The sequence below is a fragment of the Arachis hypogaea genome, chromosome 9 (genome assembly GCF_003086295.3).
Source record: "Arachis hypogaea cultivar Tifrunner chromosome 9, arahy.Tifrunner.gnm2.J5K5, whole genome shotgun sequence".
In the NCBI taxonomy this organism is placed as follows: domain Eukaryota; kingdom Viridiplantae; phylum Streptophyta; class Magnoliopsida; order Fabales; family Fabaceae; genus Arachis; species Arachis hypogaea.
The window spans coordinates 37,419,558-37,439,820 of NC_092044.1; the positions used below are offsets into that span (position 1 = coordinate 37,419,558).

General features: G+C 34.4%; 1 non-coding gene across 1 annotated transcript; it reads left to right on the top strand.

Moving 5' to 3' along the window:
* Positions 1-17,109: 17,109 nt before the first annotated feature.
* On the top strand, positions 17,110-17,217 carry LOC112713362 (small nucleolar RNA R71). The gene has a single exon (XR_003158335.1). It is a non-coding gene; the product is annotated as a small nucleolar RNA R71 (small nucleolar RNA).
* The last annotated feature ends 3,046 nt before the right edge of the window (positions 17,218-20,263 follow it).

The following is a 20,263-nucleotide window of genomic DNA, read 5'->3' on the forward strand; positions in this document are numbered from 1 at the left end:
TGAGGTTTAAGCTAATTTTGATTGAATTTTAATTGATTTATAAGCCTTGTGAATTTAGTGATACTTGGAGTGGTTATTTTGGTTTAATGTAGGTGAAGAAAAGAATAAAAGAGAAAAATGTGGCCTAAGAAAGCGTGACTAAAGGAGAAGAAAACGTGGTCAAAGGAAGGAGAAGTGTGCCGCATGTAAAGAGGGGAGGCAAGCATTGCCCTCCACAAGGGCACACTGCCCTCTAGGAGGGCAACATAAGGCACTAAAGCATAAAAGGCAACTCTGCCCTGCCCACTACAAGGGCAGAGCACAAATTTGTGCCTTGGAATCAAGAAGAACAAAATGTTGCCCTGCCCTCCTCAAGGGCAGTATCGGGCTCACCAAGGGAAGAAAATCAAAGGAAAATGCCTACAATGCTTGCCATAAGAGTTGAACACGGGACCATGAGGAAGCAAGGAACTAGGCTCCATTATGGTGCCAAGAAAGCCAAGGAAATTGAATAAGCGTGTGTTTCTGCCAGGATTCGAACGCGGGACTTCAGTTTGGAAACACTGCCCTGCCCTCCGCGAGGGCAGGGCAGCATTTTGTTGGTGCACAACTCTGGCGCACCAAGGCACCCTTCTGGCGCACCGCAGCATCATCTGGCAGCACCAGCAGCGCACCACGGCACATTTCTGGCGCACCAATTTTTTCTGCCCTACCCTCCGCGAGGGCAGGGCAGCATCCTGCGCACCACAGCATCATCCGCCCGCACCATGCACGCACCAAGCACCAAATCCTGCCCTGCCCTCCGCAAGGGCAGGGCAGCCTCCTGGAAGCTATTGTTTGTGGGCCAAAAATTGAATTAAAAATCCAATTTAATTCATTTCTTCACCAAATCAAAAGCCCATCCAAATCCCAAGATCCAAGAATAGAAAGTGTATAAATAGGAGCTAGTTTAATGTAATTAGGACCTTTTACTTAGCTTTTGAATTTTGCACTTTCTTTGAGCTTTGAATTTCTGCAACTTTTCTTGAGAGACTGAACCGAGATTTTAGAGAATTGGGGAGGAGAATTGATCTCTCTTCTTCCTCGTTCTTGCTTGGGCATTTTTCATTTTCTTGTTTGAGTCTTGGGTGTTAAGAATTGAGGAAATTCTGTCTCAATCTCCACTCAAGAGCTCTTTAATTTCTCTTCTGCATAATTGAGTTCAATTTACATTCCCTTTACTGCTTCTTCTTTATTTTCTTGTCAATTGCTTTGAGAACTTGGATCTAGGAAGGTAATTGAGATCTAGGCTCTGCTACCTAGTCTCTGGAGTCCTGAGATCCCAATTTACTTTTGGTTCTTCTGTGAACCCTGCTGCACTTTAATTTCAATTTCTGTTTGAATTCTAATTGCTTCTAATTTAGTTTCTGCTCTATTAATTGTGGCAATCCAATTTCTCTTTGTTTAGATTCTGCAATCCCAGTCCTTGAATCCCTTTTACATTCAAGCAATTTACATTCCTTGCCCCTTTAAGTTACTGCAATTTACATTTCTTACACTTTAAGTTTCAGTCATTTACTTTCTTGTTCTTTAAGATTCAGCAAGTTTATTTTCCTGTTCTTTAATTTACTGCAATTCTCCCTTCTCCCTTTATATTCCAAGCAATTTAGCTTCTGTTAAATACAACCCACTCAACCAAAACTTGATTCGCTTGACTAAATCAACCACTAAACTAAAATTGCTCAATCCTTCAATCCCTGTGGGATCAACCTCACTCATGTGAGTTATTATTACTTGATGCGACCCGGTACACTTGCCGGTGAGTTTTGTGTTGGATCGTTTTTCACACATCATTAGCGTTGTCGGAAATGTTTTGCACCGAGTTGCATCTGATGCATCGGCCAAGTACATTCGACTTTTAAAATTACTTAGATGGTGTCTCAGGTTGGTCGTTCCATCATAGAGGTCCATGTTTGGGATTTTAGAGTTTTTGAAAATTCTATCTCTCATGATATCTTCTATGAATGGATCTTCACCTCCAAAGGGGATTTCTTCCCTCTGCATGGGTTTTTCGACCTCGAAGATCATTCTCTAATTTCTCGAGTTTTTCTTTCAAATCCCTTCATCAACATACCTTCCTTTTTAGAGCTCGTTCAGATTCTTGTTGTCGCTCTAATTCTATCTTGACCTGCTTCAATAAAAAAATGGTGTCCATGTACCAATCCCATAAGTTCTGCCAGATTTTGGTTCACCATGTCCTCAGGTGGATGAATTTCTGAGTTCACCCTTTTGTGTTGAGGGTTTCGTGAAGTTCCCTCCTCTATTAGAACCATCCGCTCTATCTTGTTGTGGAGGTATCAATATTACACGATTGTCGTTGTGAGTTTTGGCTCAGAGTCGAATGCCATATGTCCATCTTCGAGATGGTCATATGCCATGATTGGGTGTAGTCTTTCAGGTCCCTGCAACGGCACTAATATTTTGAGAGATACCTAAAACTAGATTGATTTGGGCTTGACATGAGGTCCAAATGCCTTTGAGTGATTTGTCCGCCGTATTCTCCGGCGAGGATGAATCTGTCTGAGTTGCTTGTGAGTAGAGGTACGGAATGGTACCTGCAAGGGACTCCGATGCTTAGCAAGGGTTTAAGCAAATTTTTAGTAGATTGGGTTCGAAGTATACCTGAGGGTGTCAAGGTATTTATAACTATAGATGTAAAGTCAATAACCACGTTTTGAGTAGTCCCACCTTTGGTGGTGGGTTGGTTACTCCCTTTTGGTAGGGAGTTTGTTGAGATCTCCTTTCTAGATAAATAGAAGAGGTTGTAGGAGTTAATTACTAATTCGGACAAGTAGGGCTAGAATAATGTCGTTGCGTCTGACCATGACAAGGTTGGGTAGGTGTCGGAGAAGTCCTTATATGTTAATTGGACTTCACTTACTTTGGGCTTAACTTAAGTAGTAGGCCAAAGTATGAACACTATCCATTGCTCTCAACATCCCCTTTCTCTATGACTCTATGTATATCTGTTGTCCATTTAATGTCTAAGTATTAGAGATTTTAAGAATTTCATATAAATATTATTTTGGTCTATGTGAACTTCAATAGAAGTGTATCTAAGACATTTGCTCCACTGTATAATATCTCAAATTTGTCTTTAACGCAATGAGGCAAGTATATATGTTAAATACATTTCGACATTTAAGTCAGTGTATATTCAAATAGTATCAGAAAATTACTTTTTTAAAAGTTTAAATTGATAGAAGAAAGTAACATAAATAGTTATATCTCTAATACTTTTTTCTTAAACAAGAGCTTCTTTTGCGTTTAATTTGCTTAATTTTTGCATAAATTTTCTTTTTTTCTTTTATCTTATACTCTTTTTTTTTCATTTTTTAGGTTCAACAGGATCGAATTCCAGGTTTCTCAGATATAGAGTTCTGATATTATGTCATGATATAACTTTTTTTAAAAGCTTAAACTGATAAGAGAAAATAACATGAATAGTTATATCTGTAATACTTTCTTTCAAATAAGAACCTCTTTTAAGTCTGTTTAATTTTTATATAAATATTCTTTTCTACTTGAAAAAAAATATTAGAAATATATTATTTTCTTCTATCAATTTAAATTTTAAAAAAAATAGTATCATGACAAATAGTATTTTGAGTTTTTGTTTAAATTATCATACTTTATGTAATCTTATAATTATTTCGATCATATGTCGGTTTTAACTATATAATTATTATGTCAATAATATTTAGTAGATAATAAAAAAAATTAGTCTAAATAGTTTAAAGTTATTTTATTTAATATTTGTTAATTATTGTTAAAATAATTATATGAATTTAAATGTAATAAATTTATAATTATAAATATTATATATATAAAATTAATTATAAATTTATATTAAATAAGATAGCATTAGTTATGGTCTCTGTCGTCTGTAGCATTACCTAAGTTTGAATTACGCATAAGGAAATAAAACTATCAAAATTTGAGTATTGAAACTCAAAAACTAACTTAAAAACGAGACAATACTTTTAGCGTGTGTACTCGAGTTGCGGGTTAAGTTGGCAAACACGCCTTTGAATATTATATTATCATGACTGTATTATTAAACAGTAACGTTAGAAAGATAAAAAAAAAAAATAGTCAAAATTTATTTTATTTAGTATTTATTAATTATTATAATAATTAATAAATATTAAATAAAATAAATTATAATTATTTTTAATTAATTTTTTTATCAAATATTTTTTATTATTAAATAATGTAGGGCATGTAATAATATAGTTAATTTGTTTTGTGTTTTCGGTTAGATGTATGCAGCTAACCATCATTACATAAATTATTATATTATATTAATCAGAAAAGTTCTATATTTATGTAATTTTTTCATTCAAGTTATCTAAGTAATTTTAATTAGATGTGTCTCCTCAATCTCCTTACGTATTTATTATATACGCGCCTCATATAACGTAAATATTCTGCTGTGTGATAAACCTTTTTTAACGTAAATCTTTCTTAACGTAAATCTTGTTCTCTTCTCACGTTCTTCGTTCTTCTTCTTCTTCAACCTAATAAAAATTGTCATTCTCCTCTATTCGTGTTTTTTTTTTCATTATCAATCTGCATTGAATTCAACGTAATAAGCTCCGTCGTTCTTCTTCTTCTTCGTTTTCTTCTTCGATCTATACTTCTGAATTGAAACAATGAATGATTCAACTTCAAATCAGTTGAATGAGAATGATTTGGTTTATTCTTCTGAAACGAATCATGCTGATGAGGTTTGGATTGTTCAATTTTGAATCGAATTGAATGGAATGCGATAGTTAATTTTATTTGAATTGAATTTAATGGATGTAGGTGTTTTTGACTCTGAACTGAATTGAATTGAATTGATAGTATCTAAATTATAGACAGAGTTGTTTTGAATTTGGTTTTGTATAATGGATTATGTTTCATTCACTAAGTACTATACAATTCTTTTACTGTGAGTAACTGTTCGGTTCAGTAAGCAGAAAGGAGTTTAAATTTATTTTCATATACTGGATTATGTTTCATTCACTCAATATTATAGAGTTGTTTCACCATGAGCATGTGTTTAATTCGGTATGCAGAAAGGAGTTTGTAAAAAAAATTAGAGGAATATATATAATGGTTCGGTTCACTGAGTACTATATAATTATTTCATCGTAATGACGCTTTCAGTTCACCATGCAGACCAGCTGTGTTGTGGATAAAAAATTTGTCCCAAAGGTGGGAATGATTTTCAAGACGCTAGAAGAAGCTAGCAAGTTCTACAAATATTATTCCAAACTTGTCGGTTTTTCTACCAAAATAAGGAACACGACTCGAGACAGAGACAAGATTAAGAATCAACTAATCGTATGCACCAGAGAGGGGAAGTGGAAATCCAAGATATCTCCAACTTTGAAGACAAACTCTTCAGCTAGGTTAAACTGTCCAGCCAGGATTTATGTACACATAATAAAGGACGTCGGTCTTTGGACAATTTCCAAAGTTTTTCTAAATCACTCACATCCTTGCTGTCCAGACCGGGCAGAGATGCTCAAACAACACTGGGAGCTTAGCATGTTTGTGCGTCGTACCATCAATACCCACGAGGAAGCTAAAATAAAACCGAGCAAAACTTACCAATCATTTGTGGCATTAGCTGGCAGCCACCGGAGCTAAGTTTTATAGAAAAAGACGTGAGAAATTACATCACAAGGAAAGTATGGAATATTTTTGAAGAAGACGATACCAAAAAATTTGGGAAGTACCTACTAAGAATATAAGAGAAGAACCAAAATTTCTTCTTTGAGTTCAAACTTCAAGTGGATCACTGTATTAAACATGCATTCTGGGCCGATGCAAGAAGCAGGGCCGCATTTGAGTATTTCGAAGACGTGGTTTCATTCGACACCACCTATAACACAAATAGATATTCTGTTCAGTCACATATAGTTTCTTGTTCAGTGTATGTACATCTTTTGGTTCACCACAGTCTGGGTGCGTTTATTTATGCAGGTACCATTTGGTTTTAGGTTCTTTTGTGGGCGTGAATAATCACGGCCAGTCGACACTTCTCGAATGTGCACTGATGAAAAATGAGGACATCCAATCATTCAAATGGCTATTTGAGTGTTGGCTACGTTGCTTGGAAGGGAAGGCACCAAAAGGCATTCTTACCAATCAATGTGCATCAATTCAAAGGGCAATTGAGCTGTGCATGCCAATAACAATTCACTGATGGTGCATCTAGCACATCATGAAGAAGATTCCAAAAACAAAAACTAAACGGCTACAAGGGACACGATGAAATTGAACAAGAGATGAGCCATATTATTTGGAACTTGTACACCAAAAACGCATTCGATAGAAACTGGAATGATTTCCTCACAAAGTACGGCCTCGGAGGAAACAAGTGGCTTTCAGGTAATTGAGGTTTCAATTCAAATTATTTTCATGCCCACACCTTTTTTTTTTCAAAACATACACTGTTTTCGGTTCACCACACCTTATGGGTTCACTTGATATTCGGTTTGGTGAGCTTGGTTATTTTCATTCACTTGATATTTAGTGTGTTCAGGGTTTAGGCTTTATTCTGATTACATTTTTACGATATAACTAGGGTTTTGAATTAAATTTGTTCTTATTTTTATTCAGTTCAGTGGATAGTGTAACTAGGTCTTTGAACTTGATTGTTACTCTATTCAGTTAACTTCTATTGCATGAAAAAATACTATTCATAATAATTGAAAGCTTATAATGATTTATTCACCACATGGATTGTATTCGGTTCGGTGAACTTGGTTATTCTTATTCACTAGTTATTTAGTGTGTTCAGGGTTTAGACTTTATTCTAATTGCATTTTTACAATATACTAGGGCTTTGAATCAAATTTGTTCTTATTTTCATTCAGTTCAGTGAATAGTGTAACTAGGTCTTTAAACTTGATTGTTACTCTATTCAGTTAACTTCTATTGCATGAGAAAATACTATTCATAATAATTGAAAGCTTATAATGATTTATTCATCACATGGATTGTATTCGGTTTAGTGGGCTTGGTTATTTTCATTCACTAGTTATTTAGTGTGAACGTGACTGAAGTTTGAGTGATTTTGAGAGAGATTCGGAGAGGAGTATTTTTGTGTAGCGATTTCGTGTTAAGAAAAAAATAATGTTTCTTCATGATGAGCGCGAAATAATGAAGGAGTTTCCGAATGCATGTTTTCACGCTTCATTAATGTACGTGACTCTATTTAAATTTTGGCCAACTTGATTACATGGCATGAATATGTAGCAGGCTTGTATATTAATTTTTCCTTTTTAAATGATTTCTCAAAGCCAAACACTACAAAAGTTGGTAAAAAATCTTGGTACCGAGAAAAAAATTATAGGATTATTTTTTATTTAAATATTTTATTTATTAAAATATATAACGTATAAAAAATTTATGTTTTTATATTATCATTATATATCTCAGTACATAAAATAAAAAACAAATAAACATAAAAATTAAGTATTGTGTATTCGAGATGTGTAATAGTTTACAACAAAATATTTTAAGCGCATCCGAGATATGTTATATTATATTTGTATAAATGTATATATCTAGAATCCTGTGTATCCGAGATAAAAAAAATTCATCCCAATGTATTTAAGATATGTTATGATTTGATTTAATTTAATTTTTTTATTTGATATACTATTATTCAAATAATTTAAAATTTAAAAATTATGTTTATCTAAATTTTAAATAAAAAATTTTATAATTTTAATAAACTATCTCAATAAAATTGGATGAAATGAAAAAATAAAAATCAAACCAACACAACACGATTTAAAAATATTATATTGACTTATTAAATTCTGAATTAGTTTTGTACATATTTTAAATGCATTTAAAATTTTAAATAGTTAATTTTTAATTTAAAAACTTTGAATCGTCAATTTTGTTTAAAAAATCGAATATATAAACATAATTAACTATATGAATATAATAATACGAGTACATTTACTTGTATAGGATTGAATCGAATTATTAATTTAAATTATATTTATCTAATTTTTAAATTTAAAATATTTAAATAAAACTGGATAAAATGAAAAAAATAAAAATCAAACTAACACAATACGATCGAGAATATTATATCGTCCTATCATGTCTTGAGTTAGTTTTATTTGTACATATCTTAGATGCATTTAAAATTTTAACTTATCAATCTTTTAATTTAAAATTTTTAAATCATTAATTTTTCTTTAAAATCGAATATATAAACATAACTAACCATATGAATATAATAATACGAGTATATTTATTTGTATTGATTTGAACTAAATTATTAATTTAAATTATATTCATCAAAATTGTAAATTAAAAAGTTTTTTAATTTTAAAATTTTAAATTATTTGAATAAAATTAGATGAAATAAAAAATAAAATCAAATTAGATCGTAATATATCTTGGGTATACTAGATGAATATTTTTGGCTTTATCCTATAATGCAATACTTCAGATATGTACACTTAAGCATAACACATCTCGAGTGCATCTAATATATATATATATATATATATATATATATTTTAAAGTGTTAAACATCTTAAAGGCATGGTATTCAATTTTCTATATTTATTTATTTTCTATAATCCGAGATATGTAATAATAATGTAAAAATATAAATTTATTCAGTAATATGCATCTTTATAAACATAAATTAAAAAATTATATGAGTTAACAAATGAAAGTTATCCTACATAAAAATAATTTTATGTTAATGATGCTATTTTTTATTTTTATTATTTTCTGAATAATTTATTTAAGATGTGGTTAAGATTATAATTGAAAAAAAATTACGACATCCTATGCTTTTGGTAACAATAATAATTATATTTATAAACGGACAATTATTTTAAAACATTTAGCTATATATATCTAATAATAAAAGTGAGAGAGGAAGTTGGTGTTGCGGCTTTAACTACTAATAGAATAAGCACGCATATTTAAATCAAAAGAAAAAAAGAAGAAAAATTACACCCACGCATATTTAAATCAAAAGGAAAAAAAGAAGAAAAATTACACCCCTTTCTCGCATACTTTTTAAGAGTGCATTAATTACCAAAGTTGTACATAAAACAATTTAATTCTCTTTGAAAGAAAAAATAGCATAATAATTCAGTACAATTTATATAAAGATTCTGTCATTATTTTCTAACTGTAGCATGCATGAAAATGTCTCTTTAGCTCTCTAAAGAGACAAATTGTCTTAGATAATATACTAATAAACACTACCACTCATTGTAGTTGGTATGCATATAATTAATAAGGTTTGTGTCTCTAGATCTCTCTCTAATAGGATGATCTGAATTCTGAAGATCCAACATATTACAAAAATTTATTTGATTCCTACAAATTTGTCCGCCTAATATAAAACCTAATACTTGTATTTTTCCTATACTACTTCTGAAAATTAAACAAACAATCTTTGTATTCATTAATTAGAATCTTATTCATAAAAAAAAAGGGTATGGCTATCCATGTCGGAGGTGTAGACATCATCAAGTCATGCATGAGATAGCTAATGTCAGTCTTTATTATTATTATTATTATTATTATTATTATTATTATTATTATTATTATTATTATGAAGGTTGAGGATTAGCTAGTGTAACACTCTATCATATAGAGTCTTATGCTTAAGTCATAAAATTGAGGTGGCGAGATATTACGACCTCTAAAAATAAATATATATATATATATATATATATAGTTGAAAAAGTTTTATATCTAGGAACCTTTAAAGGAAAGGGAAAAAACAAAAGTCGTAACGCTCACGTAAACAGAAAAGTCACATACAAAGAAACGTAAATATGAATAATAAAAAGAGAGTGTCAAATATATAATTAACAAAGTTTCCAACTCGGTTCGCGAAAATAAACCGGCCAAAGCATATAAGTATATATACACATATATACGAGAGAATTCCAAAATTACCCAAAGTAGAAAAACGATAACCTGTTTTTCCGAGTTAACCTCTAAGAGGGACAAACATAAAATACAAGGTGGAGATCCTATATACATACATAAATATAAACAAAGATACGACCCTGAGTCCCAAGAGTTCTTCGCTTCATCAGCATCTCCAGAATACAAAGTGGTGTTTCTCAACCTCCATCTGAAAAACCACAAATATTGTATGGGATGAGAACCGGAGGTTCTTAGTATGGTTAAAGTGCCCACATATATAATAAATAAGGTCACGGGAAAGCCGAAGGCAATCCTAGAACTCCGAGACTCAGATATAATATAATCTTAAAGGAAATAACTAAACCATAAATTCGGTTTTAACGCTCTAAGGTATCCAAGTCACAATATAACTCCAACCCTTGCTTCCACTTTCACCTAACATAACATTCTAAGGCATTTTACCGCTTACTAATAAATCATTGTTAACCAACCTTTACCACTGGTCCAACCAATCACGGCCTAAGGCCTAAATCAAACTAACCCGGCCTCCGGTCCAAATAAACTCAACTTGGCCTCTGGCCCAAATAAACTCAACCCGGCCTCTGGCCCTTTTCAAAACAATTCATCATCATTATCAGTCCACCACTAAAGTACCAAAAACAAAAAGACAATCACAAACACAAGGAAATACAAGGCAAACATATTTAAAGAACAGTTACAGCAAGTATCACAATTACCAGTTATATAGAATTTATCAGATAGGTAGACCAAACCAAGTATGCACACCCAAACAAAACAAACAAATGCAACATGATGCATGCCTGTCCTACTGGCCGTGAGCTCATGTGTCGATTAAATCGCCAGAACTTGACACATCTGGTAGGTAATCCAGATATTTGTCTCTAGGTTGCGCATCTTCAAGAGGATCATAAACGAAAGAGAGTGCCTTTTCATATTGAAGGATTGTGCCTTTTCACCTTCTCCTGGAGGATATACGAAGGAGAGTGTCTTTTCACATCGAAGGAGTGTGCCTTTCCACCTTGCAACCAGAAAATAATGTGGGGGGAAACAATACGAAAGAGAGTGCCTTTTCACTTTCTCCACACCCTCATCACGACAAGAGAGAGAACTTATGTCCTCAACTTGCCATCCGAATACATTTTCAAGTTAACGAGCAAGCGGAATCACACACAAATCTTGCCCTCTCGACCATTCTGGCCACACACATATCTCGACCATTTCGGCCACACACACACCTCGACCATTCCGGCCACACACAGTTACTCAAACCTAACATACTATGCACCAAAATCATCAACACAACATATCCTTGCCATCACCACAATAATCTTCACAACCTATCATTTCTTACTCTAAACAATCCCAAAGATATCATTAAGTTTAACATTCACCAACACAATATACATATATATACACACATTCATATCATTATATAAATCTCCATCAACTTATCACTTAACACACCATCATGAAAAATAGTAATCAACACAAAGCTGCTAGTCATCGAACATACTCATAGGTTCCAACCTGTCCTATGGTCATCTAGCCTAATTTTCACAAAACTTTATATATTAAATACAAGAAACCTAAATGGTGCACGAAATTATGATCATCAACAATGGCGCCAAAAACTTGGTAGCGCTCTCAAACGTGAATCACACTTTGTCACAACTCCGCAGAACTAACCAGCAAGTGGACTGGGTCATCCAAGTAATAAACCTTACGTGAGTAAGGGTCGATCCCATGGAGATTGTTGGTATGAAGCAAACTATGGTCATCTTGTAAATCTCAGTTAGGTGGATTCAAATGGTTATGGAGTTTTCGAAAAATAATAATAAATAAACATAAAATAAAGATAGAAATACTTATGTAAATCATTGGTAAGAATTTTAGATAAGTGTATGGAGATGCTGTGTTCCTTTTGGATCTCTGCAACATACTGCTTTCATACTTTCAATCCTTCTTACTCCTTTCCATGGCAAGCTGTATGTAGGGCATCACCGTTGTCAATGGCTACATCCCATCTTCTCAGTGAAAAAGGTCCAAATGCTCTGTCATGGCACGGCTAATCATTTATCGGTTCTCGATCATGTCGGAATAGAATCCATTGATTCTTTTACGTTTATCATCACGCCCAACAATCGCGAGTTTGAAGCTCGTCACAGTCATTCAATCCCTGAATCCTACTCGAAATACCATAGACAAGGTTTAGACTTTCTGGATTCTCATGAATGCCACCATCAATTCTAGCTTATACCATGAAGATTCTGATTAAGGACTCAAAGAGATATGTGCCCGGTCTAAGGTAGAACAGAAGTGGTTGTCAGTCACGTGTTCATAGGTGAGAATAATGATGAGTGTCACGTATCATCACATTCGTCATGGTGAAGTGCAACGAATATCTTAGAACAAGAATAAACTGAATTGAATAGAAAATAGTAGTAATTGCATTGAAACTCGAGGTACACCAGAGCTCCGTACCCTTAATCTATGGTGTGCAGAAACTCTACCGTTGAAAATACATAAGTGATGGTCCAGGCATGGCCGAATGGCCAGCCCCCATGAATGTGATCAAAAGATCATCAGGGAATCCAAAAATAATCCAAAGATGTCTAATACAATAGTAAAATGTCCTATTTATACTAGACTAGCTACTAGGGTTTACAAAAGTAAGTAATTGATGCAGAAATCCACTTTCGGGGCCCACTTGGTGTGTGCTTGGGCTGAGCTTGAGCTTTACACGTGCAGAGGCTTCTTTTGGAGTTGAACACCAAGTTGTAACATGTTTTTGGCGTTCAACTCTGGTTCGTGATGTATTTCTGGCGTTTGACTCCAGAATGCAATATGGAACTGGCGTTGAGCGCAAGTTTGCGTTGTCTAATCTCGAATAAAGTATGGCCTATTATATATTGCTGGAAAGCTCTGGATGTCTACTTTCCAACGCCGTTGAGAACGCACCATTAGGAGTTCTGTAGCTCCAGAAAATCTATTTCGAGTGCAGGGAGGTCAGAATCCAACAACATCAGTAGTCCTTTGTTAGCCTTCTTATCAGAGTTTTGCTCAGGTCCCTCAATTTCAGCCAGAAAATACCTGAAATCACAGAAAAACACACAAACTCATAGTAAAGTCTAGAAATGTAAATTTATCATAAAAACTAATGAAAACATCCCTAAAAGTAGCTAGATCCTGCTAAAAATTACCTAAAAACAATGCCAAAAAGCGTATAAATTATCTGCTCATCACAACACCAAACTTAAATTGTTGCTTATCCCCAAGCAACTGAAAATTAAATAGGATAAAAAGAAGAGAACATACTATAAATCCCAAAATATCAATTAATGTTAGTTCTAATTAGATGAGCGGGACTTGTAGTTTTATGCTTCTGAACAGTTTTGGCATCTCACTTTATCCTTTGAGGTTTAGAATGATTGGCATCTATAGAAATTTAGAATTTCAGATAGTGTTATTGATTCTCTTAGTTAAGTATGTTGATTCTTGAACACAGCTACTTTTATGAGTCTTGGCCGTGGCCCTAAGCACTTTGTTTTCCAGTAATACCACCGGATACATAAATGCCACAGACACATGACTGGGTGAACATTTTCAGATTGTGACTCAGCTTTGCTAAAGTCCCCAGTTAGAGGTGTCCAGAGTTCTTAAGTACACTCTTTTTGCTTTGGATCACGACTTTAACCACTCAGTCTCAAGCTTTTCACTTGGACCTGCATGCCACAAGCACATGGTTAGGGACAACTTGATTTAGCCGCTTAGGCCTGAATTTTATTTCCTTGGGCCCTCCTATCCATTGATACTCAAAGCCTTGGATCCTTTTTACCCTTGCCTTTTGGTTTTAAGGACTATTGGCTTTTTCTGCTTGCTTTTTCTTTTTCTTTTATTTTTTTTGCCACTTTTTTTTCGCAAGCTTTGTTCTTCACTGCTTTTTCTTGCTTCAAGAATCAACTTTATGATTTTTCAGATACTCAATAACATTTCTCTTGTTCATCATTCTTTCAAGAGCCAACAATTTTAACATTCATAAACAACAAGATAAAAATATGCACTGTTCAAGCATGCATTCAGAAAACAAAAGTATTGTCACCACATCAATATAATTAAACTAATTCCAAGGACAGTTTTGAAATTCATGTACTTCTTGTTCTTTTGTATTAAAAATATTTTTCATTTAAGAAAGGTGAAGGATTTATAGAATTATTCATAGCCTTAAGACATAGTTACTAAATAATAATGATCATGAAGTAAAGACACAAACATAGACAAACATGTAGCATAAAAACCGAAAAATAGAGAAATAAGAACAAGGAATGAGTCCACCTTAGTGAGGGTGGCGCCTTCTTGAAGGACCAATGGTGCTTTTTGAGTTCCTCTATGTCTCTTCCTTGCCTTTGTTGCTTGATCCCTAGTGATTTTGGTGCTCCTATCCTTAGTTGCTCCCAATAATTGTGTGGATGAAAATGTATTCCCTGAGGTATCTCAGGGATTTCTTAATGAGGGAATTTCTCATGCTCTCTTGATGTGCAGTCAAATGCTCTTCTACTGAGCTATGGACCCTTGAGATCAATCTTTCCATTTCCCATTACTCAAAGGTGGAAGTAATTGCCTTCCCTTTTTCTTTTCTAGAGGTTTCTCTGACCTTAGGTGCCATAGGTGGTTATGGAAAAATAAAAAAGCTATGCTTTACCAAACCAAACTTAGAATATTGCTTGCCCTCGAGCAAAAGAAGAAATAATAGAAGAAGGAGAAGAAGATATGGAGGAGAGGGAGAGATGTTTATGTCTCGGCCATGTAGGGTGGGTTTGGGTGGGAAGGATGGATGGATGTGAGTGGTGAAGAGGTGATGGTAAAGAGAGATTGAGGTGATTGGTGAAGAAGAGAGAAGGTGAGTTGAGGTAGGTTGGGATCCTGTGGGGTCTACAAATTCGGAGGTGTCAAGGATTTATCATCCATGCACCAATTAGGCATGTAAAACGCCCTCTGCATATAATCCTGGTGTTTAACGCCAGATTGATGCTTGTTTCTGGCGTTAAACGCCAGCTTTATGCTTGTTCTGGGCGTTCAACGCCCATCTGCAGTATGTTTCTGGCGTTGAACGCCAGCTTTCCTCAGTGTGCAATCCTGGCATTTAAACGCCAGATTGCTGCATGTTTCTGGTGTTCAGCACCAGATCCATGCTCTGTTCTGGCGTTGAACGCCAGCCAAATGCTCCTTACTGGCGTTTAAACGCCAATAAGCCCTTCCTCCAGGGTGTGCTATTTCTTCTGCTATTTTTTATTTTGTTTTTAATTTTTGTATTTGTTTTGTGACTCCACATGATCATGAACCTAAGAAAACATAAAAGAACAATAAAATAAAAATAAAATTAGATAAATAAAAATTGGGTTGCCTCCCAATAAGCGCTCCTTTAATGTCACTAGCTTGAAAGTGGGCTCTCATGGAGCCTCACATGTGACCAGGTCAATGTTGTAGACTCCCAACACCAAACTTAGAGTTTGGATGTGGGGGTTCAACACCAAATTTAGAGTTTGGTTGTGGCCTCCCAACACCAAACTTAGAGTTTGATTGTGGGGGCTCTGTTTGACTCTGTACTGAGAGAAACTTTTCATGCTTCCTCTCCATGTATACAGAAGAATACCCTTGGGTCTTAAACACAAGGTAGTCCCCATTCAATTAAAGGACTAATTCTCCTCTGTTAACATCTATCACAGCTCCTGCTGTGGCTAGGAAAGGTCTTCCAAGGATGATGCATTCATCCTCCTCCTTCCTAGTGTCTAAGATTATGAAATCAGCAGGGATGTAAAGGCCTTCAACCTTCACTAACACGTCCTCTACCAATCCATAAGCTTGTCTTAATGACTTATCTGCCATTTGTAATGAGAATATGGCAGGCTGTACCTCAATGATCCCCAGCTTCTCCATTACAGAGAGTGGCATAAGATTTATGCCGGACCCTAGGTCACACAGAGCCTTTTCAAAGGTCATGGTGCCTATGGTACAAGGTATTAAGAATTTGCCAGGATCTTGTCTCTTTTGAGGTAAAGTTTGCTAAACCCATGTATCTAGTTCACTAATGAGCAAGGGAGGTTCACCTTCCCAAGTCTCATTACCAAACAATTTGGCATTCAGCTTCATGATGGCTCTTAGATATTGAGCAACTTGCTCTCCAGTTATATTTTCATCCTCTTCAGAGGAAGAATAGTCTTCAGAGCTCATGAATGGCAGAAGGAGGTTTAATGGGATCTCTATGGTCTCTATGTGACCTTCAGATCCCTTTGGGTCCTCAATAGGGAGCTCCTTCTTGCTTGAGAGACGTCCCATGAGGTCTTCCTCATTGGGATTCACATCCTCTCCTTCCTCCCTAGGTTCGGCCATGTTGATTATGTCTATGGCCTTGCACTCTCTTTTTGGATTCTCTTCAGTATTGCTTGGGAGAGTACTAGAAGGAGTTTCAGTGACTTTCTTACTCAGCTGGCCCACTTGTGCCTCCAGATTTCTAATGGAGGACCTTGTTTCACTCATGAAACTTAAAGTGGCCTTAGACAGATCAGAGACTAAGTTTGCTAAGTTAGAGGTGCTCTGCTCAGAATTCTCTGTCTGTTGTTGAGAAGATGATGGATAAGATTTGCTATTGCTGAGCCTATTTCTTCCACCATTATTAAAGCCTTGTTGAGGCTTTTGTTGATCCTTCCATGAGAAATTTGGATGATTTCTCCATGATAAATTATAGGTGTTTCCATAAGGTTCACCCATATAATTTACCTCTGCTATTGCAGGGTTCTCAGGATCATAAGCTTCTTCTTCAGAAGATGCCTCTTTAGTACTGTTGGATGCATTTTGCCATCCATTCAGACTTTGAGAAATCATGTTGACTTGCTGACTCAACATTTTGTTCTGAGCCAATATGGCATTCAGAGCATCAATTTCAAGAATTCCCTTCCTTTGAGGCGTCCCATTACTCACAGAATTCCTCTCAGAAGTATACATAAATTGGTTATTTGCAACCATGTCAATAAGTTCTTGAGCTTCTGCAGGCATTTTGTTTAGGTGAATGGATCCACCTGCAGAATGGTCCAATGACATCTTGGAGAACTCAGATAGACCATAATAGAATATATCTAGAATGGTCCACTCTGAAAGCATGTCAGAAGGACACCTTTTGGTCATCTGCTTGTATCTTTCCCATGCTTCATAGAGGGATTCACCATCTTTTTGTTTGAAAGTCTGAACATCCACTCTAAGCTTGCTCAGCTTTTGAGGAGGAAAGAACTTAGCCAAGAAGGCCGCGACCAGCTTATCCCATGAATCCAGGCTATCTTTAGGCTGTGAGTCCAACCATGTTCTAGCTTTGTCTCTCACAGCAAAAGGGAAAAGCATGAGCCTGTAGACTTCAGGATCTACTCCATTAGTCTTAACAGTCTCACAGATCTGCAAGAACTCAATTAAAAAATGGTAGGGATCTTCTGATGAAAGTCCATGGAACTTACAGTTCTGTTGCATTAGAGCAACCAGTTGAGGTTTCAGCTCAAAATTGTTTGCTCCAATGGTAGGGATTGAGATGCTTCTTCCATCAAACTTGGAAGTAGGTGTAGTTTAATCACCAAGCATCCTCCTTGCATTATTATTTTCGGCTGCCATCTCCTCTCCTTTTTCGAAAATTTCTGTAAGGTTGTCTCTAGATTGTTGTAATTTAGCTTCTCTTTGTTTCCTCTTCAGAGTCCTTTCAGGTTCAGGATCTGCTTCAACAAGAATATTCTTGTCCTTGCTCCTGCTCATAAGAAAAAGAAGGGAACAGAAAATAATAATAGGGATCCTCTTTACCACAGTAGAGAGATTCCTTTATGTTAGTAGAAGAAAAAGGGAATAGAAGAAGAAAAAGGTAAGAATCCAAACACAAGGGTGAAGATAGGTTCAGATTCTTGAGATGAAGAGAAGTGTTAGTAAATAAATAAATAAATAGAAGAAGATGAGAAGGAGAGAATTTGAAAATTAATTTTGAAAAAGGGTTAGTGATTTTCGAAAAGAAGAATTAAAATTAAAATTAAAATTTGAAACAATTTGTTAATTAAAAGAATTTCGAAAAAGAGGGAGGTAATTTTCGAAAATTAGAGAGCTTAAAATTAGTTAGGTGGTTTTGAAAAAGATAAAAAATAAACAAAAGTTAATTGGTTAGTTGAGAAAGATTTGAAAATCAATTTTGAAAAGATAAGAGGTTGGAAGATATTTTGAAATCAAATTTTTTAAAAAGATAAAATTTTGAAAAAGAATTGATAGAAAAGATATTTTGAAAAATAATTGATTTTTAAAATTAAAATTTGATTACTTGACTAACAAGAAACTAAAAGATATGATTCTAGAATTTAAAGATTGAACCTTTCTTAACAAGAAAGTAACAAACTTCAAATTTTTGAATCAATCACATTAGTTGTTAGCAAAGTTTTCGAAATTTTGAAATAAAGATAAGAAAAAGATTTTGAAAAAATATTTTTAAATATTTTCAAAAATTAATAAGAAAATGAAAAAGATTTGGTTTTCGAAAAAGATTTTGAAAAGATATGATTTTGAAAAGATAAGATTTTTAAATTTGAAAATTTGATTTGACTTTTGAGAAATAGTTAAGTTTTAAAAATTTTTGACTAAGTCAACTCAAATTTTCGAAATTTATGAGAGAAAAAAGGAAAGGATATTATTTTGATTTTTGAATTTTTAATTATGAGAGGAAAAACATAAAAATGACCCAAAGAACACTATGAATGTCAAGATGAACACCAAGAACACTTTGAAGATCATGATAAACATCAAGAACATATTTTTGAAAAAAATCTTGATGCAAAGAAAACATGCAAGACACCAAATTTAGAAATCTTTCATGTTTAGACACTATGAATGCAAAAATGCACATGATAAACATCATACAACACAAAACAAGAAAATTTAAAGATCAAACAAGAAGACTTACCAAGAACAACTTGAAGATCATGAAGAACACTATGAATGCATGAATTTTCGAAAAATGCAATAACAAGATGAATATGCAATTGACACCAAACTTAAAACATGACACATGACTCAAACAAGAATCACAAAATATCTTTGGTTTTTTTTATTTTTTTTATTTTATGATTTTTTTGTATTTTCTTTTATTTTTTTCGAAAAACATATAGGAAAAAGAAAATAAGAATTTCAAAATTTTTAATAAGAATTCCAGGAATCTTTCAATGTTAGCCTAAAACTCCAATCCAAGGGTTGGACATGGCTTAATAGCCAGCCAGCTTTAGGATATAAATCAGGCATGCAATAATTAATACTTCATCCAACTCCATATACATGCCTTTTGTGTTGACATGTGGAAGCCTCAATCCAAAAGAATTCGGATATGGCTCTACAGCTAGCCAGGATTCAACATGTTACCATGAAACTCTAGAATTCATTCTTAAAAATTTAGAATAATTTTCGAAAACAGGTGATAAATTTTTTTGAAAGATTTTTGAAATTTTTTTTTGAAAATAAAATAAAAAGAAAATTACCTAATCTGAGCAACAAGATGAACCGTTAGTTGTCCAAACTCGAACAATCCCCGGCGATGGCGCCAAAAACTTGGTGCACGAAATTGTGATCATCAACAATGGCGCCAAAAACTTGGTAGCGCTCTCAAACGTGAATCACACTTTGTCACAACTTCGCAGAACTAACCAACAAGTGCACTGGGTCGTCCAAGTAATAAACCTTACGTGAGTAAGGGTCGATCCCACGGAGATTGTTGGTATGAAGCAAGTTATGGTCATCTTGTAAATCTCAGTTAGGTGGATTCAAATGGTTATGGAGTTTTCGAAAAATAATAATAAATAAACATAAAATAACGATAGAAATGCTTATGTAAATCTTTGGTAAGAATTTCGGATAAGTGTATGGAGATGTTGTGTTCCTTTTGGATCTCTGCAACATACTGCTTTCATACTTTCAATCCTTCTTACTCATTTCCATGGCAAGCTGTATGTAGGGCATCACCGTTGTCAATGGCTACATCCCATCTTCTCAGTGAAAAAGGTCCAAATGCTCTGTCATGGCACGACTAATCATCTGTCGGTTCTCGATCATGTCGGAATAGAATCTATTGATTCTTTTGCGTTTGTCATCACGCCCAACAATCACGAGTTTAAAGCTCGTCACAGTTATTCAATCCCTGAATTCTACTCGGAATACCACAGATAAGGTTTAGACTTTCCAAATTCTCATGAATGCCGCCATCAATTCTAGCTTATACCACGAAGATTCTGATTAAGGACTCCAA